This window comes from Gymnogyps californianus, chromosome 7 (assembly GCF_018139145.2).
Source record: "Gymnogyps californianus isolate 813 chromosome 7, ASM1813914v2, whole genome shotgun sequence".
Lineage (NCBI taxonomy): Eukaryota > Metazoa > Chordata > Aves > Accipitriformes > Cathartidae > Gymnogyps > Gymnogyps californianus.
The window spans coordinates 24,005,900-24,027,194 of NC_059477.1; the positions used below are offsets into that span (position 1 = coordinate 24,005,900).

Here is a 21,295-nt window from a genome sequence, read left to right on the forward strand (position 1 = left end):
AAAGCAAGCCTGTCCTAATGAAGTCTTATTTTCAGTTGGTGATACTCTGCTTTACTGTACTTGCACAGGTTGTGGCATAGGCTGCTAAATCTAGAGCACGTATAGACTATAGCTTGATAGGGAGAAAAATGTTCTGTGGTGGCTTGTTATAATTATCAGCTAAAGTTAGTTTTTAACAAAATTATCAGTTTAATTGGAATGGTATTTTTCAGGCTTATTTGAAAGGTGTCAGTAGAATAAGATTGTATCATATCTGTCTGTGTTACTACAACTGTCTGGAAAAAAGTCTTCAAGGTACTCCACCTTTCCCCTTTATCTTTTTGGGACAATATTCAAACTGGTACTTCGGTTGTAATGTTGTGAATTTGATATGTCTTGGTAGTTAAGCTATTGAAAAACATACTAATGTCTTAAATCACCCCTTCCAAATGCAGTACCTAAGCACTTGTGCATCCTTTTGTAAATGAAGCTTTAATCGCCATTTGATAGATTCGTTCATTACCTGAATTAATGTAGATATGAATGAAAAATTATAATGCTAATGTTTAGCAGTATATAATAATAGTACAAGTGTCACTAGCATCAGATTTCATCCGTGTCCAGAAGAAGCAAAAAAGAAGTATGGGGTTTTTGGTGTGGTGGGGTTTTTTTGGGTATTCTCTAAGATCTCTGAGATTCTAATTAGAGTTGAAAGTGAATTCCCTGCTTTTATACATTTTTTTCCTCTATGAAACTTAATGTAGAATTTTCCATTGTGAGTGCTTCTGTATTTTTTAAAAAAATGTTTCTTTAAAATATAAAGCCAGCTTTTTGTAGTCAGTGCAAGTAGACTTCTTATACTGCTTCTAAGCAAGTTTAAGAATCAAACTTTTTCTCTGCATCTTGGTTAAAGAAACATCGATGTTAAATTACATGTAATTTCAGCTGATTCACTTGAAAAGGAAAACAATTAGTTCTCTTTGCTGTCTCATTGTATGTAAAACTATAAAATCCAAGAAGTTGCTTACTATAAGCATTTAGTATTTGCTTACTAAGTCATTTAGAATATTAGTGGAATGGAAATCAGCTTGGGCAGGGTGATGCGTGTTGGACCCAAGACTGAGCATGCAGTTACCAAAACAAGGAGAGGAAAAAGGGTTTCCTGCATGCATAAGCAATGCATGTACCTTACGTAATGTAAGTGCAGGAAGATGTGAGTTTAACATTAATGGACTTCTGGAAAAACTGTTGCCCGATTAGTTCATTTCTACTCTGTCCTTGCTGGTAGAGATTTATTTGTCTTTGCACTAGGTTTTAGGTATTCTGTTGCTATAATAAGAGCACAGCAGAGCCATGTAAGGACAAGGAGAAACCCTCTCAGGAGGGAAGAAGGACACAAGGCCAGCTTTGAAGGTTTGGGTCTCCCATGCTGTAACCAGGCACAGAGCCAAACATCCAACTGATATCCAGTGTATCACGTGTAGGGGTGACAATGGGTTTGTAATCCAGCCACAACAACGTTAGTTAATGACATACTGAATTAGAACAATCTGTAATTTTAATGTGTCTTATGGAAATAGATCCTTTGGTGAAGTTCAAGGGATTTAGTGTTTTCATACAGAGGAATGTGATGAGTTACTTAAGGAAAAGCACAAGCATGCACAGGGTGTTGATTTTTACATGTGCTGTATATAGTTGTGTGATTGTATGGATATTTGCACTAGCTTTGTGTGACTGCATATCATGGATAGTTGGGTCTTGAGGCTCTTTTGCCAAGCTGTATCTGTACCTTTTTGGAGCATTCACCCCCTGCCCTCCCCCCCAATCTTCTCCCAAAACAAACCTTAGATTTACGATCTTTACATCTAGACATCTGAAAAGATGCTTCATGCTGTCACTGCTTAGTCCATTCAACACCCATCTCTCCAAGCCTTCAGAACTGAACGGCACAGGACCAAAAGGAAACATAATCCATTGGATATCTACAAAATACTCCCTGCTATCCATAATAGCCTGCTCAAATGAATCAACAAGTCTAATTTTTCACATCCTTTGGTTTAACATTAATCTTAGCTGTAATCTGAGCCTAACAGGTAATCTGCTGATGTTTTGAGTGTGCGAAAGTAGCTGTATCTCTTAAGACCTTGCTGATGTCTGCCAGTATTCTGCTCGCTCTGTGCCTCACAGGAGGAAGCTGGAAACAGAGCTATTCAGGATTTTTTTTTTTTTAATGTTCCCAACCCCATCCACGTTTCTAGCATTAAGATACCTCTGTGACATAGCTTTGCCTGTGACCAGAGAGAGTGGAAGCTGGTCCTCATCCTTGCACTGCTAAGGCATTAAATACCTGGTGTGAAGTGCAGACATGATGAAGTAAAATGGACAGCAGGGTTTTTAATGTTCTGGAATGTCACAGGTATGTGCAAACAACTTTCACATAATTTTTGAAACCACAGGGAGAACTTGATTTTTATAATTAAAGATACAGTTCTTCTGGTTCTATCCCTGTAAATAATCCTATCGGCATCTCAATTTGTAATTCCCTGGTCCTTACCCTACATTGCTCACTCTCAGATATAATTTAACTTTGGAATTTTGTTATCTGCCAGTGGGTCTCAAGGTGTCTAGTGTTCAAATAAGGGATGCATAAAAATGCAAAATGATTCACGCCGGAAAGTTTGAAATAGTGAACTCTTCCTTCATTGCAATGTGTTCTAATTTGTTCTGTGATTCTGTCATTTCTGATGGAAATATTTTTGCAGTTTGGAGGATAAAGAGAATCTCAGATCTGTGTAAAATGTAGGTACTTTTTAGAGCTATATGTGTAACAGGAGCCACATGAAATCATAACCCCTCACACTTTAGGCTCCAGGTTGTCTATGTTTAAAAGCAAACCATAGGTTTTTTGAATGGCTATATACATCTTGCATCCTGTTAGATAGGAAAACCATACTCATTTTTCCTTTCAAACAGAAAAAATCTTTAAAGTCTTTTGTCTCATTGGAATAATGTAAATAGAAGAATGGATCCTTAAAGCACACTTTTCTTGTTCTACAGACATGGGATGAGAAAGGGGCTCTCTGTTACCAGATATTGACAGCTCTGTATCTTGTATTTTACTGATACACTTTAGCTAATAGAGATTTGTAGGTGCGCTGAAGTTAGAGAGTTTTGTTTATTTGGTCCTACTCTGTGATTCAAACTATAGTTTAATGCCCCTTTTGCATAATTATTGTAGCATTAGACTAGGGATGCAGTATATATACCTTTAAGCACTAATGCAAAGGCAGCAATAGTGCTTAGAAAGACTGCTTCTGGGTCAGCCACTCAGGATACAGTAATGAACATGAACATATTTTTAACACTGGAAAGTAATACAGTATATATTTTACAGTTAATATACTTTCTGTTCTTCATTTGCCAGTAGGTACGTGGAGGAAAACTGGTACTACTTTATACATTATGTATTGGAGCATACTCTGCTAAGGATCTGGGATTTCCTTCCATGGCATATTTTGAAAGTATTATTGACATTACGTCCCGGGGTGTTACTGGTGAACGATGTGTCAGTGCCTGCCATTAATTATTCTCAATCTGCCGTTGCGTTGTGCTGAGACAGTGCAACCTATGCTGACATATACATACAGTAAGTAGCATTCCTACACTCTGGGAGGAGCTGAAAAGAACCGTCTTGGGCAAGAAGTGAGTGGAAGAAAATAGAACCTGGAATAGCCAGGGGAATGTGTTTATAAATACTGTGGGGCTTGTGGACTGTACTCCTGACATAGTTCACAGAGATATGACACTGATATTACCATTTGGTTAGAAAGATCCCACAATATGATGGTAAAAAGAGCATATTTCCTACTCTAATTACAATGGGAAAATTGTTCTTCAACATCCTTGTAATATATTTTGGAATCTTCTTTGTGCTTTTCAGGATAAGCAATGTAGGTGGTAATTTTCTCGTCTCACTGAAGAAACTGGAGAAAATATACCAATGGATTCATGCAAATGATGTCTTTGGCAAAGAAACTACTATTAAATATACAGGATGAAAAGATTATTTTCAGGCTGATTGAAGCTCCACTACTGTGTAACAGTCTTGAACTTTTGATGGTCCTGTATCATTTTGCAAAGTGTGGGAACTGACAGCATAATGCAGACAGTACCAGAAAAGTGGTATGCTTTTAAACTTTAACAATTTGTGTAAAATATATTTCTTTTTTCAATTTTTCTTGTGTTCTGCTTATGGTATTAAAATTCGGACCTAAAATGTTGTTGGTAGTCTCAACAGAAAGGCCAAAGAATTACTTTTCTTGTGCAAACCCTCAGCCCTTTGGATTGTACTTAAGAGGTTATCTTAAAATTGGTTCTTCCTCCTTACGATCTAGGATGACTGAAGGTACCAGGTCCGTCTACTTCCCTTCATTCAGCTGTAAGGCTTTCTTAAGGGGGAAGATGGTAGTCTTCAGACTCAACCCAGACATGTTTCTGTATTACTGCAGGTAGGAAGTCCAGCACTGAATTCCAAAAGGTGAAAATAGTCCTGCATCTAGGAAAAAAATTTCCAATGTATCACATATATTTGTAATATAAACAATATGCATATTTTTTTCTTTTCTTTTTTCCCTGAACTCAACTGAAATTCATTGGAAAATACTCTATGCATTCTGCCTATGATACTTTGGACTGAAAACTTTAATTAGTTTGTAGGGCTTTTTATTATTATTTTATCTTTGTTCATTATTTTTTGCTCAGTCTTTGTGGACGTTCTGTATTTTCATCATCAAATAACTTGCTGGCTATTTTTGTCAAACAAGAACCCTGAAACCATCACACTGTAGTGCTGAGCCTATCTGCCCATTCTGTCAACAGGATGAAAGTGAATCTCAAGCTTTTTTAATTACAAGGATAACATGTTCGCTCATCTAATAATGAAGATGGTTAGCAATTTTAAATTTTAATAATCAATTACTGAAAGTAATTCTCCATTAAACCACAAGAGAGCCATTAAATCTCAAAAGATGGAACATGCTGTATGTAACAGTAGCAAAATTTCTATTTTTAAATATCATTAGGGAATATCTGATTTTCATTTCTCTGCTTTTCTTTTACCTTTTTCCTCATGCAGACCATCTCATTTTCAGCAGGAAGACAGCACATGATCTTATAAATAATAAAAGAAAACCCTTGCAAGACTTGATCCAATGTGTGAAATATGTGCTAAAAATCTAATTTGTTTCAATCCAGCATATTTTGACTGAATAATAAGGAGAGTGACTAATTAATATCTTAATATGCTGAGGGCTAGGTGGCATGGTGGGCTTGATACACTCTCCTTTCACCTCAGGAGACCTGAGTTCAGATCTTATTGATATTGCAGGTGCTGAACAGAGTTTGGTGGTTTCTCTCTTGCTGCTGGTATAGCTGCCATCTAAAACCATAAAATTCAATACTATTGGCAGCTTCAATTCTAAGCATGTTGAGAGCTGGAAAGCAGTGATACTACAGCTCTCGGATAGCTTGGTGTGCTTACGTGAGGATGCCTTTTCAGTGACAAGCAAGTTGGCAAACATGAATCGATAGTTGCTTCCAGCAGAAATAAAATAACCCCGAAGTATTGAGGGGGGAGGGGAGCAATAGATTAGTCTTGCCTCAGCTGCAAAATAGCTCGTTTTCTTTCCAGGGCATTTAAAATTGAAAGCTGCAGAAGTGATTTGGAGTGCTTTGTTGATAATGTTGGACTAACTATTAAAATGTGTACCATTTAAGTATATAACGGTAAAGTATGCCAAATGTATAACTTGAGTCACTTTCTACGGGGAAAGGACCTGAAACATCAGTGCCAGTTTGAAGGAGAAAATAAAGCTCCTAAATGAAAAGCTGATACAATTATTAACGTTAAAATAATACTTAAAGTCTTCAGTGGTTTTTATTACCAAGGAGCCACTGATATTAAAGAGCACATGCATCTTTCCAGCAGACAGTAGTGTGTATTAGGACTTGCAAAGTTCAGCTTGATTCTTTGGACCCGTCACTGAATTATCCTGTCCCACTGTGCCTGATAGCCCAACACTGGAACAATATGCGGTTGAGGGACTCTTAACATTAGTTGGCATCTGTTCCCTGTACTCAGAAGGGAAGGTCTATGTCTCTGATGGCTTGGCTTAAAGCAGAGTCTGATGACATCAACAGAAACTTTATCAATCTTTTAAGTTCTGTTGGAAATAAGGTGGAAGAAAGGTTTAAGATTATCTCCCCCCCCCCCCCAAGCCATAGCTGTGTACCGCTGACACTTGGAAAATTCTGTGTTTTGCTTGGCATAAAGCCTGCTGCTGCAGCCATGATAATTTTGGTTTAGAGATTGCGGGGGAGGGAATTGTCTTAACATGGGACTCTGCATCAGACTTAGGGCTATTATCATTGCGTTAGATACATCTTGTTCTTAGCTTGTGTTTTTATTGATCTAGAAAAAATAACTAGAGAAAACTATGTATCTAAACCCCTATCTCTTCTTCCAGAACTTCAGGTTACAGATATAAATTGACTCTTTAGGTAAAGTTTCCGCATATCTGAAGGCTTAAGTGAGGTAATAACAGTATGGCTTTCAGCTTTTTGGTTCGTTTGAACAAATTTTATTCCATATCTCAAGCTCTTTGATAAGACTGATAAGAAAACAACTGATATAGCTGCAGGGTAGGAGGGGAGGGACACGCAAGCTTTTGAACACAAAGCCATTCTTAGTGTCTGAAATAGAAGCAAAAAACCTTCAAAATTAAATATAGGTTGAGAACAATTGCTCTGAGCTTAACTTGATTATGTTCATCAATTAGGCAATTTGAAAGGAAAGGTGATTGGACCTGTGGAGCAAAGGGGAAGTATTAACAAGGAGAGGGGTGACAAGGTCACTAACCTCTGTGGCACAGAGAAAGAGACAGATAATTATCATTTGTGGAACATTAAGGCAATATTTGGGGGTAGAAGGTTGGTGAATAAACTGTAATATTCCAAAAAAACATTGTCACTTTGTTTTGTCATTATGGTTGTCACTGTAGAGCTATGAATGTTAGTTCCGGTCTTGTACCTTACCTGTTTCTCAGCTCTTCCTTACTTCAGGGCTGAGAAGTTAGGTATGGAATGGTTCTTTTGTGAAAATATTCTGTAGTAATTATTAGTATTTCTGTCCTTTTTATCAGTTCTCTATTCACATTCCGGTTCACAGTGGTTGTTAGGGATTAGTTAGCTGAAACTATGGATAGTTTTGTAAAATTATGCTTCTTAGCATGGTGTAGTTATGGCAATTTAATGGCCATCTTCTGTCTTGACTGCTCTGTGATTGCCTGCTTCCATTAGGTAAAGGATGGTTTGTGGGGTATTTGATTCCAGTGATGGGTTTTGCTTTAGCCTTACGGGGTTTGAAGACTAAAAGCAGAATCTTCCACTATGAGTGAATTTCTTCTGAGGTGTGATCTTCTCCTAGTATAAATTGTAATGACTTAATGAGGTTTCAAGGAAGCCTGGTAGATGACAATCTAGGATATAGACGTATTGAGCGATTCTTTATCGTGAGTATGTACGTAGTACATCTTTGAAGGAGCCACATGTCTCCTAGAGGAGTTAGGAAAGTCCCAAGAGTCTGGGTTAAAGGAGTATCTGCAAGGTTTCCTTGGGTTGCTCAAGGTGTTCTGAGAGCAAGTAAGGCAGTGTTTGAGAGCCTATGTTTGTCCTCTGGCAATTTTTGGTGTGTTTGGAGGCCTGGGGCTTTTGTGGACTAGGTCTGCAGGTTTTTTATGTTTTTTGCTGCTTGGATAGACTGTGCTTTTGATGCTGTTGTTTCAAAAACTGTTATTGAAGAGAAACTATTAGAGGGATTAGATCATCTCCTCTTCCAAATTAATCAAATGAAACTTAGAGTGATAGCTCTCAATTTAGAAACAAGTTAAAACACCTGAAGAAGGGCTTCTGGGCTTGGAAACCTGTCTGTCATCTCACCGTCGTCAAAAATCCAATTTTATGTAGTTTGATTAAAGCTAAGTTTCCAAGGAAGAGTCATCTCTTCCACTTACAACTGTAGAACATCATGAGTACAGGAGCACCACTGTTAGTGAACAGAGGTGCATAAGTATATTTGAAGACTCAGATCTTCTCCTGAGTGTTTAGTCTTGTGCATGAGCTCAGGAAGATTTTGCTTCTGGACATCCTGACTGTAACTAGTAATACTGTGATATTATTAGCATGCCTGGAGAAATGCTGCATGCTGTTCTTTGTTTCTTTGTTCATCATAACCCTCATTGTTTAACTCTTCCTATTTTCTTCTTCTGAAATACTTGTCCCTCCTCTCTGTGGTATATTTGGTTTGGTTTTTTTTTTTTAGTTTTTCTCAAACTGTGCTATTTCTGTCTGATTTTGAATTTTTATAGCACTTTTCAAAATTTGAAATTCATTACATCTAATGTTCTCTATCCTCTGTGCAGCTTCCCTGCTGGCTCTGCTAACCTGGCTGGTGACACAACTGTTGCTTCTTTGATGTCCCCAACCCTGTCCTGCTGTGCTTTCAGTGCTTTCGGCTGTTTCCTGCTCGTTGTAGAGTGAACATCATTTTTCAGAGCACAGAGAGAAGCTTTTAAGTGTAGGCTTACATGTTGCAATGGCAGGAACCCTAGAAATACTTAGATATCACACAGATAAGCAAAAACACCACAAAGTTTAGCACAGTTTCACATCAGTAAGTGTTGTCCAACCCTTGGCAGTACAATCACAACATCTCCCCAGAGTTGTGCAAACTGCCTTCTGACAGGCTGCGGGAGGGAAAGATTAAATGCTTGTTTAATGATGTCTGAATGGAGATGTAACTATTGCCCAAGCAAATCAGCTGCTGTCCAGGACTGCACACGAATTGTGGTGTAGAGAGGTTTTCTCATGGCATGGGTAAGCAGTGCAAATTCAGTTTAATTGCAGCTATATGCAGTAGTGTGTAAATGTAGGAGGAAAAAAACCCCCAAACCTACAGATGCAACAGCATAGCCTATTTCTATCAGCTAAACAGGGACAAATTCTTTTGTTTAGGTGTGACTAGAAAGTCTTCCACTACGAAGAAATAAACTTTCCTTGTCTGATTTCCTCCTACTGTGTTCAAAGAGATGGGATTATGTTCTGTGTAATAAGCCTGATGGCTGCTAAGAAAAAAATATGACCAGAAATCCTCAGAAAGAGAAGAAGTTATCTTCAAGAACCTAGGAATTATCTAATTACTCAGGCCAAGGTAGTGATAAAATGTAGCCGTTCTTGCCATCCAATCCTAGTCACTTACAGTAACAAACCAAGAGGAGTTTGGATAAAGAAAAAAATCTTGTTGGGGATATGTGTGTGGGAGGAACTGACTTTTGAAGATGAGTTAAAAAATAATCTATTGTAGTCACATATAGTTTGGCTATGCAAATGAAATATTAGACATGGCAAGGGCTTAAGAGCAAGTAGCAAGAGGGAAGGGGATTCTTCAATATTAGCAAAAAGCTGAAATTAGGCAAACAGACAATTGCAGCAAATGTTTCTGAAAGCGTTCCATAATAAAGCTGAAGTTGCAAGTATATTTAACTGTACACAATTTTTAAGTCCTGCTGAAGACTGATGCTACTAGATGTTCAGCTGACATAAGACTGCTTTGTGGTATAAGCAGAATTTAAATAATTTTGATGATGGTAGGCACAGGTTTTGAGGAAGAGTCGGGGAGAAGGGCTGGTTTTGAGGTCCTGAAATGGATACAGTTGTTGGGGGAACAGGTTTCTTTCTTCTTTACTTTCATCCTCCCAGGATATCTGAATCCATCCCTCACCATTTCCTCAGAATGTGTATTAATTATTTTTCCACCAGGCACCTGCTTACCTCCACTCCTACATTCTTTTTGTAAGCACGAGCTCTGGCACCTTCCCGTACTGCGGAAAAGATGGACAGTGCTGGCTCTTATTACAGGGAGAGGAAGGGCTGATCCCAAAGGGAGCTGTGGGGTAGAAAACTTTCTTGTCCTTACTGCTGCCAGAGTTTGGGGGCAGGAATTTCTTTGGTGTGTGACAGCTGCCTCTTGAGGTGAAGACTCCAGTGTATGTTTTGTCCCCTCTCTTGGTGAGAACAAGAGACAATGACTGTCATGGAGTGACCTGGAACTGCTGACTGTTGTCTTCTCCAGCACAAATAGGATGAGAGTGGCTTGTGGTGACAAATGGCTTTATACCTCTAATGCTTTCAGGCAGTTCTGGTTTGACAGATCCCTTGCTAAAATCTGAATGCTAGTTACTGATCTAATGGCCTTTCTGGGCTCAGGACTCTGGTGTACGAGAAAATGGTGAATATCAGTGAATACATCTTGCATTAAGGCAGGAAAAAAAGGCTAAGGATCAGTCTTGCTTTTGTTCCAAAATCTGTTTTCAAGAGTTTGATTCCCTTCTCCTAACCCTGAGGCAAGTGCCTGTTGGTCAGCAGGCTGGATTGGTTTATCGTTTAGAGGTTGACTGGGCATTGCAATGATGCGTCATGCTCAGTTACACCTTGTGATTTGTTGAATAAAGCAACTGAAAAATCCCACAGCTTCTCCCTCCCCCTGCCTCGAAGTGAATGGCTCTGAATAGAAAAATAAATTATTATCAGTACGATCAACTCCCTTCCTCTTTGGCCCTCGTAGTACATGCTCAAGTGTTGCAGTTTTTTGTCTCTCTCTCTCTCTCTAGCTCCCTCTGTTTCTCCCCCACCCCAAGGTTCTGGATTTAATAAATTGCTGGTGTTCTTGCTTCTGTTATTCAGATGAAGGTCCAATCTGCAGTGAAGGCATGTAAAATTTCTGGGACATAAAATTAAAACTTCTAAAATTTGTTTTTGTTTATTCCTTTTAGTGACTTAATGAAAAGTGCTTACTGAGTTTAGGGGTTCAGGGGTCAGATTGTGTTAGATTGTTTAAGTCTCTCGACATTTAAATTTAACTAGAAGTATTACCCTTTTGACAGCTCAAGACTTTCTTTTTCCATGCATACTTGCATCACACACTTAAGGTCTTTCAGACAAGATGTAAATTCAAGGTCCTGACCACCTGTGGTCATTAAAGACTTCATGGCACTCTTTTTTGCAAGAGAAGGAAAGGTAACATCAATGACCTGGCCAAATTCCAGCTTCAGTAATTACATTCTGCCTTCCTAAAAATATCTTTGCTGTTTTCAAATGGAAAATCTACTCTTCATTTTCTTCCCAAAAATACTGCCTGGTGATGCTGAGTGCTATAAAGACCTTCAGTGTGGACCAGACAGGTTTAAGCATAGACTCAGGCTGTCACCATTTGCTTAGCTCTCTATAGAGCTGTTGACCTTGTGCTAATTCTGCGTAATTCATAGTTGAAGTTTGAATCTCAGCATGTAATAGCTTCTTTCATGATGAAAGCATTTCATACCTCAGAAGATTTTTACTATTTGTCTCATGTTTCTTTATGAAGAGTTCAAAGTACTTTTAAGAATGTTTGCTACTCTTCTCTGTAAAGTTTCTCTCTCCCCCCCCGCCTTTTTTTTTCTTACAGCCAGAAAAGGAAGAAAAGAATATTTAGGAAATATTTAGAAATCTAATACTGCTACTTGGTCTGTTTCCTCCAGTTCTTGGTCATGTGAACAACCATCAAAATATAATCACGAAGCACCAAATGCCATTCTAGTATGGTCCTTGGTTTCACCAATGCTAAAATAAAAATTGTTATTCTTCAGTGTTTCTCACCAGTGTACTGCCTTCCACCAGCCTTTTGCTATTTGGTATACATGTATTTTGATAAGGCATTTTCTAGAGGCTTACTTTTGTGGGTAGGGAAAGGATAAGAGTGTAAGGGAGGTAATAAAATTGCTTCATTCAGTTCAGCTTTGCATTTAAAGGCAGGCCTAAGTAAACAGCAGATTATATTAATTTAAAATTAAATTAATTCATATATTGAATATCTTTTGAGCTATGTAGCTAATGATTAGGCACTGAAACATTTGCACAAGAGTATAGCTGTGTAGCTCTCATGAGCAGAGAGTTGGGGAGAAGTCCACATAGTGTGCTAGGATGTGCCAAGGGGAGTACAGTTCATCTGAAGAACTTGATAAATGTTTTAGAACTTCTCTAACCCAGTTGGTCTAGTTTGTTTTGCCGTTTTGCTAATGAATTCCCTGTGCACTGTAGCCTTATAAATAAAACCAACTTCACCATAAGCTGAAACTAGCTCTCGCCTTAAAACCACATACTACAATAAGAATTGAAAGTAATACACCAGGAATAATCTCAAAGTTTGTACCCCATGTGTGTAATCAGTGGAACCTACTGAAATGTTTGAAGACTGCATCTGTCTCACCGTATTAAAAAAAAAAAATCCAATCTAAAAATAAGAAAAGAAAAAGGAAATTGTCAAATTCTGCAATGCTGGTATAATGATTAGTGGACATATGTATTCAAAAATACACATGCCATTTCTCAGCATGATCATGGGAAGACATAATTTCTTACTGCCATGACTGCAGTTTTGTTAAGTAAAACTTGCAAAACACACCACCACAAACTTTGGAAATGCAGCTTTAGCATTGTTCTGTGTTCAATAATTAAATACAAAATGCAAGAAGTTGCCTTCTTGACTTTCAAATCATACTTTCGCCACATCCAAAATGAAACACAACTGCAGGGTACTAATAAAAGTAGGCATGACTAGGCAAGGTAATTTCCTCCTGCATTAATCTTAAATTCTTTAAGAGTCATCAGAGTTTTATTTCACTGGTTCTGGTTTAAATGGCTGAGTTTAACAACACATTAAAACTTGCACTGGGGAGATCAATTTCAAACAAATGCTCCCTTTGCAGTTGTGCCTGTATGAAGAAAAACAATCTTCTGTTGATCAGAAATTCAGTGTACTTTAAACAGCACTTGAAGGAGCCAAGTGACTCTCATGTATGTTTTAATAGGGCTGGATGCTTGATGTCCACTCATTTTGTTAAGAGCAGTTTAATTTTAACAGCAAGTGTTCAGGACAGCGTTTCCTTCTGCTCAGAGACTCACTGAGCACAGAATGGATGAGTACCTGTCAGGGAGCAGGTTGCAGGTAACCACAACCAAAGTCCTGCTGTGCAGTAGATCACTCATAAGCAATTTTTTTGTCTTCTAAGTGACAGTGTCTAGCTCAGATCCCTAAGAAATCAAACACACTTTTAATCTGATTTGTAAATTTACTATTCTTCCCTTCTGGGCTCCCTTTTGCTGGGGAGGGGTGGGATAGAAAGGGCCCCAATTGAATTTCCTGAATTAAGCAAAACTCTTAAATGGGCTCTTCCCCATGCCCAGTCTCTGTGTTACAGAGGAGATGACCTTATTTATGCTACAGTTGAAAAAAATAAGGCAAGGTAAGATTGTGTCTTGCAACCCTTGTTCATTTCTGTAATACTAATATGGATAAACGCTTATCCTAGTCAATGGAAAGGAAGGCAGGACAACCCTGTTGTATGACTGTGGGCGTTGTCTTATGCCTTGGCATTTGGAGATTATTTAGGTAGTGAAAGCAATAGGTAAGAATTAATTACTGTAACAGCAATCACGCTTTCATTTAAATAGTCCTAGTGAAATATTTGCAGCTATTTATATGGGGTAAATATGATCACAATCTAAACTTCCTGATTTCTGAATTGTGTTATCTGATGTCTGGAAGCAATATTTGAACCAAGCAGCCAAACATAATTAAACTTGACTTCTGTTGCTTAGTAGCATGTATATAATTTCACGTTTATGTTTAATTTTCAGTGATTTTTAGCTGACATCAATGCAGAAGTACTCAAGTATTTTTTGGGGAGACTAAAATAGCTGTGGCTAGTTTTAGGTTGCCTTTTGGCCTTGACTAAGCTAATTTGGTGGCTGGTGGTGTTCATGTGGCAGGTATGGCTGTGACAACAATGTAGATATGCCAACATCAGAGCCATTTCTCATCAAAAGGCATGGGATAAAATTTATACAGCGCTCATCCTTGGAAGGAGCTTGCAGTCTGGTCTGGTTGGCTTTTTTTTTCCTTCTTCAGATTTGTATTTCATGGATTAGTATCTCTGCTCCAGGGCTTCCAAGTGTTGTATGTTTTATCAATCACAGCCATCCCTGCTCACCTCGTGCATTCAGCTGGCTACGGGCAAAGTCTGTTTATTTTGACTAGTTTCTCATAGGTTAGTAAAGGGCCGATTTTGTGAGCAACAATCAGGTGGCCTTATATTTCTCTTCTGGATTCCCCACCATCTTAGACATACTTGGCTTCTTCTTTCTAACTTGGAAGTAGCAGAATTGTTAGAAGAAGGAAGAAGAGAAAGTTCTTTGGGGTCTACCAGATACTATTCCTAGCTGTTATCACCCATCAGAACTGACTATTTACTTATCATCTGCACCGGATACCTTAGCAATAATCCTACCTTAGTTAACCAAAATGTGCCTACGTTCCCACCAGCTTCTCCCTTCATTCTAACAGCAGCAAGCATTGCCTCTGCCAGCCTCTAGTGTCCATAGCAGTTGGAGCTGCTAATTTTTCAGTAACTACAATAAGTCATCAGTGATTGCTTTCAGACAACTTTCAAATATGCATATTAGGTAATTAAATTTGCACTAAGTGTCACTCTGTTATGCTAATGTTAAACATGCAACCTTTTCCTTGTCCTTCTGTATTAAGCCTTTTCTAAACTGATGTGTCAATAACTGATTTTTTCCAGCTGTTCTAGATCAACAGTTATTTTCTGAGCTGTGATGTAAAAAAAATGCACTCACCTCATTTATACTCTATACAAATGAAATGTAACACCTTCAGAAGTCACTTTATTGCATTCAGGTGTCATAGTCTAGCTTCTAAAATTTCTTTTCTCCTTTAGTACCACATAACACTTAAAGATATAAGACACATGCTTGTATTGCTTCTATTTTGGGCCTTTTGAATCCGTCAAGGTGCAAGACCAACAAACCTTTAACGTAGAAAAGAGTCTTAGATTATTAAAAGACTATCTTGTACCCAGAAAATCTACTAATTGTAAGTAATAAAGTTTCAAAAATATAGAAATCTTCCCTTTTAACTATCACTTTTTTCCTCTTCAAATAATTTCCTAAGAAGGAAATTGTTCTTATTGGGGTTGGAGTGGATCAGAGCTCAGTCCTTTCAAAAGGCTGTTTCTGAGGTGGTTTGCTCTTTAGATTTCCTGGTATAGGACTCTGAGGTTATTCTTACTTTTACTTAATTTTCAGGTCTTATCTCCCAAATGCGACACTTTAACAGTTCTCCAGGCAGAGAACCAGACTATTGATACCTCACCATTTTTAGTGGTGGACTTGGTAGTTTTAGGTTAACAGTTGGACTCGATGATCTTAAGGGTCTTTTCCAACCTAAATGAGTCTATGATTCACCAGGATTCTTGCAATTGTCCTGCTTGCTTCTGCCATTCCCCCTTAAGTTTCACAGTAGAAGCAGTAACACCACATTATTAAAAAAATTTGTTCCTTCAGCCTTTCTTACTATAGAATTTTACAGAACAGATAAAATGCCGAGTCATGATAATCGTCACTGAAGAAGCTTTCCTTGATGAGAAAGAGAAGGTGGGGGGGTAACTTCAAGGTACGAGGGAGTCAAGCCAGACCCTCGCCTAAATAATCTTCAGAGTTTTCTGTGTATCATGCATTCTTCTCATCCCAAAATAAAGGAAAGAAAAATAATAATTGTTCTCCCTCTTGACTATGACTATTTGTGAAAAGCAAACCTAATCTGTTTTTCCTTTACCCCATAGTTCCTAAAACAGTGCCTACTAACACATGCTTGGTAAAACCTGGGATGATCCTAGTAACATATTTTCAGCAGTGGCAGTGGTATGCCCTAAAGATGTAAGTCTTTCTCCCCTGTGGCAAGCTTATGGACTTAAGTAGCAACCATGGTACAAATTTCTTTTCAGCTATTAGTGAGGACTCCCTTAGGTGCAACAAAAAAGGTGGGAGCAGGTAACTAGACATTTGGCAGAATGAAAGCATAAAACAGTTGTTTGCACTTCGTTTGCTATATTCTAGAATGATATTCCTTATTGTACGTGTACATTGTGGATGTTCTAGAAGACTTTCTCTGCCTGGAATATGTAACATAGGATGCTACATGCATTTACCTATAGAAAGTACATATTATGACTGAAAAAGGAAGTGACCATATATTTCAAGACTGTGTTGTAATACATACGAATCAGGGAGCAGAGCTAATGTCATGTGTGCAATCTCAAGCCTTGTCACTTTGTGATTGTGAGTTCTTCCCGGAGCAGCCTTAATGGCAAGTGCTACATCCCTGCCAGATTTCAACTTGCTCACCCAAATGGGCTCAGACTTCTTTCATGTGGCCCTTTTGATGTAATCACACATAAGGTGATTCCTATGTTTAAAACAAAATAACTTTGAAATGAATATTGCAGCAGAGCCAATTTCTTTCAACAAATCAGCAAACTTGACTTGGGGAGTGAAACATCTGCTGTCAAATGACTAAGCCCCACTTTTGGGAGGTTACAACACAAGTTCTGACCACACTTAAATTAGAACAGTGACAAGGTGATTACATGCAGTCTTGATGTCTTCCTCAGGATGGGAAATAGAACATAATAGATTTTTGTGCAGAAAGGTGCTGAATGCCCTAGTTTTTCCATGTTAATATAATTTAAAGATAGGTATGTGCAGAGAACTGTCCCAAAGGAAAAATTCTTTATGAAGATAGTTTGCTTTGTTGTACGTGTTTAGTATGCAGAGGAAGAAATTCCTTTTTTTCTTCTTCACTTACCAGCTAAAATACAAGAATACAAAACTTGAGAGTGACTTTTTTTTTTAAATACTGCTGTTATTAGATTTACCCAACCTTACAAGATGAGCTTCCAAAGAAAGCATAGTTACCAGTGCCATAGAACTTTATTGATTATAAAAAACCCTAACCAAACAAACGCCCCCCACTTTTACTTTTCTTGTTGCTATATCTGTTGTCGTGATTGCCTTGTTTTGAAGTATTATGAAAATTCCCATGATGACATAAGCCCTCATTTCCAAAGGTTTCCAAAGGAAGCCCTATGACATAACAGAATTAACATGAAGTTAGTCAGCCACGAGAGATTCAAGGTGAGGTTTAAAGTGCTTCCAAGTCCTCTATATAGCCTGCACAGTTGTGTGTTTGGACCTGCAGGTAAACATGCCCTTAAAGTGTCACAGTACAGCTGTTATGACACTGGATGTAGCAATACCTGACATTTAGGAGCCTCATTTGTGACATGAAACCTCTACTTTGGCTTCTCTGACTGGTAGAGATTTACTGATAGCATAAACCATCAGATTTACTGATCTCTTTTATGCAAAGACACTTATAAGGTGATGATCTAAATTAGTCAATAAGAAATCATGATTACAAGCAGTATTAAAGCACTGCATTAATTTTTCAGAGCTTGAATATCTACCTCTGTGTTATTTATAACCTTAAGTTATCTCTTGGTGTTTGATCCTAGGAGCTGTTTCTTTACAAAAAGCAAAACAGGATATTCCTTTCCTGAAAGGAATTTCTGTCCACTAGTATGAGGTGTTCAGCAGAAGGAGCATCGGTCAGACTGGCAGAGACTTGAACCTATATCAGGTTCAAACCCATATCTCCTTTTTCAGCAAGAGGCCTCACTACCTTATAGTATATCTAGGTTGCTTTTCCCCTTCTTCTTTGCAGGAAAGGTATGTTGGCCTGAAGGGAACAAGCAGGACTCCTGGCTGCGGCACTCTGCTAGGAATGGGAAATCTGTGCTCTGCTTCTTGTTCCAGTGACTGTTTGTGTTTTACCCATTAACTGTTTCATATAAAGTGCATGAAATCTCTTTCATAAAAACAGCTTCCCAGCGGGCTATATGAATACATGGTTGTTCAGTGCTCAAGAATAAGACGCTTCTGGGCATATTTAGAAGCAGAACAAGAGAGTAAGTCTCCATAGTCCAATGAGTGTTGTGAAGAGATACCTGAACTACAGGCTAAAAAAATGAAACCATATTAGCTGTGACTACCCTGGCTGTGCTAATCACCACATCATAAGAAAGCTAATACGGTTAGACTGCTGCTGGTATCTGAGATGCCCTGGGAACCTTATGGGCTATTGCCAGGTTAAGCGTAGGCTGTGTCAAAATGTAGATACTTTGTGCTGTTTCAGACCGTCTTGGAGCATTCCAAGAAGATGTGCTATGGGAAACCTCCATGTTTCTGAAGTGGCAGCTGGAGACCAGACAAAATACTCCAGCATTCTCACAAAAGTACTTGTAATGGGATGCAACTGAATCCCATTCCTGGGCACAGGTTTGGACATCTATGGAATTAAGCAAGCATCTAGAGGCTGGTACTGTTGGACTTCTGAACGTGAACTGCCCAGTCCCACACCAGCCCATCAGGTATGTCTGCATGATTCCACTAAAGTGGAAGGGAAAGCATAGGCTGGGGTTACCGGCAGATGGCTGAGCTGCCCCTAGGGGAGGTAGGAGGTATGGATTTGAACCTTGTCAGACAGCAGAGGAAATTGATACCTTACCACAATTTAATAACACACTTGAGTGTCCGCTCAAAAGCACCTATTGGGAGTGTCTGAGTTGCAGAACAGATGCTCTCCATGGTGCAACTTGCAGTCTTACTCCCTGATTGTCTAAACTGAATCTTTCTGGATTGACTGTGAACTTCAGGTTCTCTCTGAGGGGACCCTGCTGAAGGTCTCACTCCAACCTGCAGTCTGAACACAGCCACACATGTGTCTGGGTGCCAGCAGGCACAAGGGAGCGTTGTCTTGCAGTGCATGTGCAGCTAAAATGTTTGAATTATGATACCCGTGGAGTCCTGCTGTGCTGCACCCTGATATTTTCTTGTCTGTGAATATGCATATCTAGGTGGTTTGTAGACAGATCAGACGCTCTATTTTTTTAACCTAGTCTATGCTCAACTTACGTTGCAATGTCTTCATGCACAGAGCATGCAGGTTCTCCTCCTTCTTCAATACTTTAGTGTAACAGAATCATAATGTAGTTTGAAGTTCAGTTCATAGAGCAAAAAAGTTATTTTCAACGCGTTGTTTTGTGTTTTGCTCCAAACTACTCAGCTTTGAGCTCTTTGGAGCACAGTCAAATCTTTGCTATGTGTATGGAAAGGACTTCACATGACAAAGACTCCTGTATCCCTGGCGTTTGGCTACTATTTTGAAATAGAAAGTAATGATATTGTAGTTGCGGTTTTTCGGTGAGAATGGGGGGGAATAATAAAGCTGCATTGTAGATTTATGGTAAAATTAACCTTAAAGATTTAACTCTAAGAAATGTAAACTTTCTATTATGCTTTTGTACTGCAGTGACACATACAAATACAGTTCTCTCAAGCTGAAATCATATCATTTGTATATATTCTCAGGATGACCCCTTTTCTTATTTTTTGTTAAATCAAAGGTGGAAATTATGATGAAGTAAGCTTCAAACGTCTTGTTTTTTTTAGCTCCCTAGTACTGTATGAACCACTCATTCAGGCAATAGCTATAAATACATAGTGGCAGACAAACTGTACAAATGATCTCAGAGCTATATATATATGAGAAAGCAAGAGGTTTTTGCACTGGTTAAAGTGGAAAAAGGAACATTTTCCTGTAATATCAAAATACAGCTTGAAGATATGCATAGGCGTACAAGCACACACAATTACTGCTTGAGCTTATGAAAATGTAGCTCTTAATATCTGTTCTAACCTCCATTAGGAATATTATAGAGCTGCAGTCTGCATCTATATTGGTTATTTAACAATGATAGTGCATATTGTAATTGATCTAGATAAAGATGTTAGCATAAAGTATGGCAGATGTGCTTAAACCTTATGTCCCTATGTAGTCATATTGGCCAATGATGGCTTAATTTTTCTTTGAGATAAAATGTGCAGCTCCACGTTGTAGCTTGGTGTATCTTTTAAAAGCAAAATTCCTGTGCATCTTTAAATAAAGTGACACAGTTTTTATCAAAGAATACAGATAATTAAGTGCTGAAACTGAACACCATCTCTGAGTGAAGAATTCTGCTGATTTTGTGTGTGTGATTGTTTACAGATTTCGTTCTCCATTTGCTCCCAAAGAATACACTTAAACACTCAATCAATGAATAACCTACAGCAGTTTGTTGTAGATTCAATAATGGGGAATGGTGCATTGTACCAGGATAGTCAGATATACCCATAGGGAGTGTCAGTGGTCAAAATGCTTCCATTGCCAGAAGGTAGTCTGAAAATGGTCTAGAAATTCAATACAGCATTGACCCTACACTGTATACATGATCTGCAGTCAGTTTCTCAAGCTTACTTGAAGTTTAAAAAACAGCCATTTTAATTCTAGGATTCAAAATATATATATAAATATATATTCTGGATTAAAACTATTTTTCTTTCTCTAAAGTTGTAAGTTTAAGAGGTGTTTGGGTTTTTTTTCCTCTTTCTATATATGTACCTTCTTGTTGTTTTGTTTTAGCACAAACAGATTTTGTGACAGTGAGGTTTCTGAAAATACAGTCTTAGAAAATTTACACACAGCCCCCCCCATTGTCAGATATCTCTACCTGGTCTGTCTCTGACACCAAATGTTTTTGAAATGCATAGCGATACCAAATTACAGACAATATGTATGTTGCTAGACTTACTGAAAAGCTTTAGCTCCTGTTGATATGAGACGCTGTCTTGAGTTACGAAGTTCACAATTCTGTCCTTTAATGTAGAAGTTTATTTAGATATTTCAAATTGAAACAAAAAATATGAATGATATTTTTTAATATAAATTGAAGATTATATTTCTTAATTGGTTTACCACAGTACACAGACTTACAAATATTTTTTGTTGTATAAAAAACCCCTAAACCTGTTTCCATCTATGCATATTTTTATTCTCTGGTTTTGTTTTTAATTTTTTTTAGAGTGGGAGAAATAAGTTTCTGAATAATCCTACCTGATACCCTGCTTACTCCCAATGCCCAAATGGATCCTATGCTGCAACTTCTTGGATGGAACAAAAATTTCCTGCTAATTAACACATCTCTGCCTTACTCCAGTCTACCGACCATTCTAGGTAAGTCAGACACTTTTATTCTGCAGTGTGTTATTTTCTAAATTGCCAGTGAAGGTTTTGCTGAACTAAAGCAAAAGTGTGCATTGCATTGCCCTGTGCTTCAGACTGATGCATATTAAAGTGAGCGTTACTACTAAATACTTAGAAAAACAGTCATTAGACTTAGTGCCTTGAGTTATGCATATGATCATAAAG

At 38.2% G+C, this 21,295-nt stretch overlaps 1 long non-coding RNA gene across 2 annotated transcripts in view; it reads left to right on the forward strand.

The window, feature by feature from the left end:
* The window catches only part of LOC127018723 (uncharacterized), a 49,365-nt gene that overhangs the window by 21,885 nt on the left and 6,185 nt on the right, over window positions 1-21,295 (forward strand). For both annotated transcript variants that reach the window (XR_007766819.1, XR_007766818.1), the window contains exons 3-4: window positions 18,182-18,416; window positions 20,949-21,100. This is a non-coding gene — a long non-coding RNA (uncharacterized LOC127018723). The remainder of the gene's footprint in view (window positions 1-18,181; window positions 18,417-20,948; window positions 21,101-21,295) is intronic.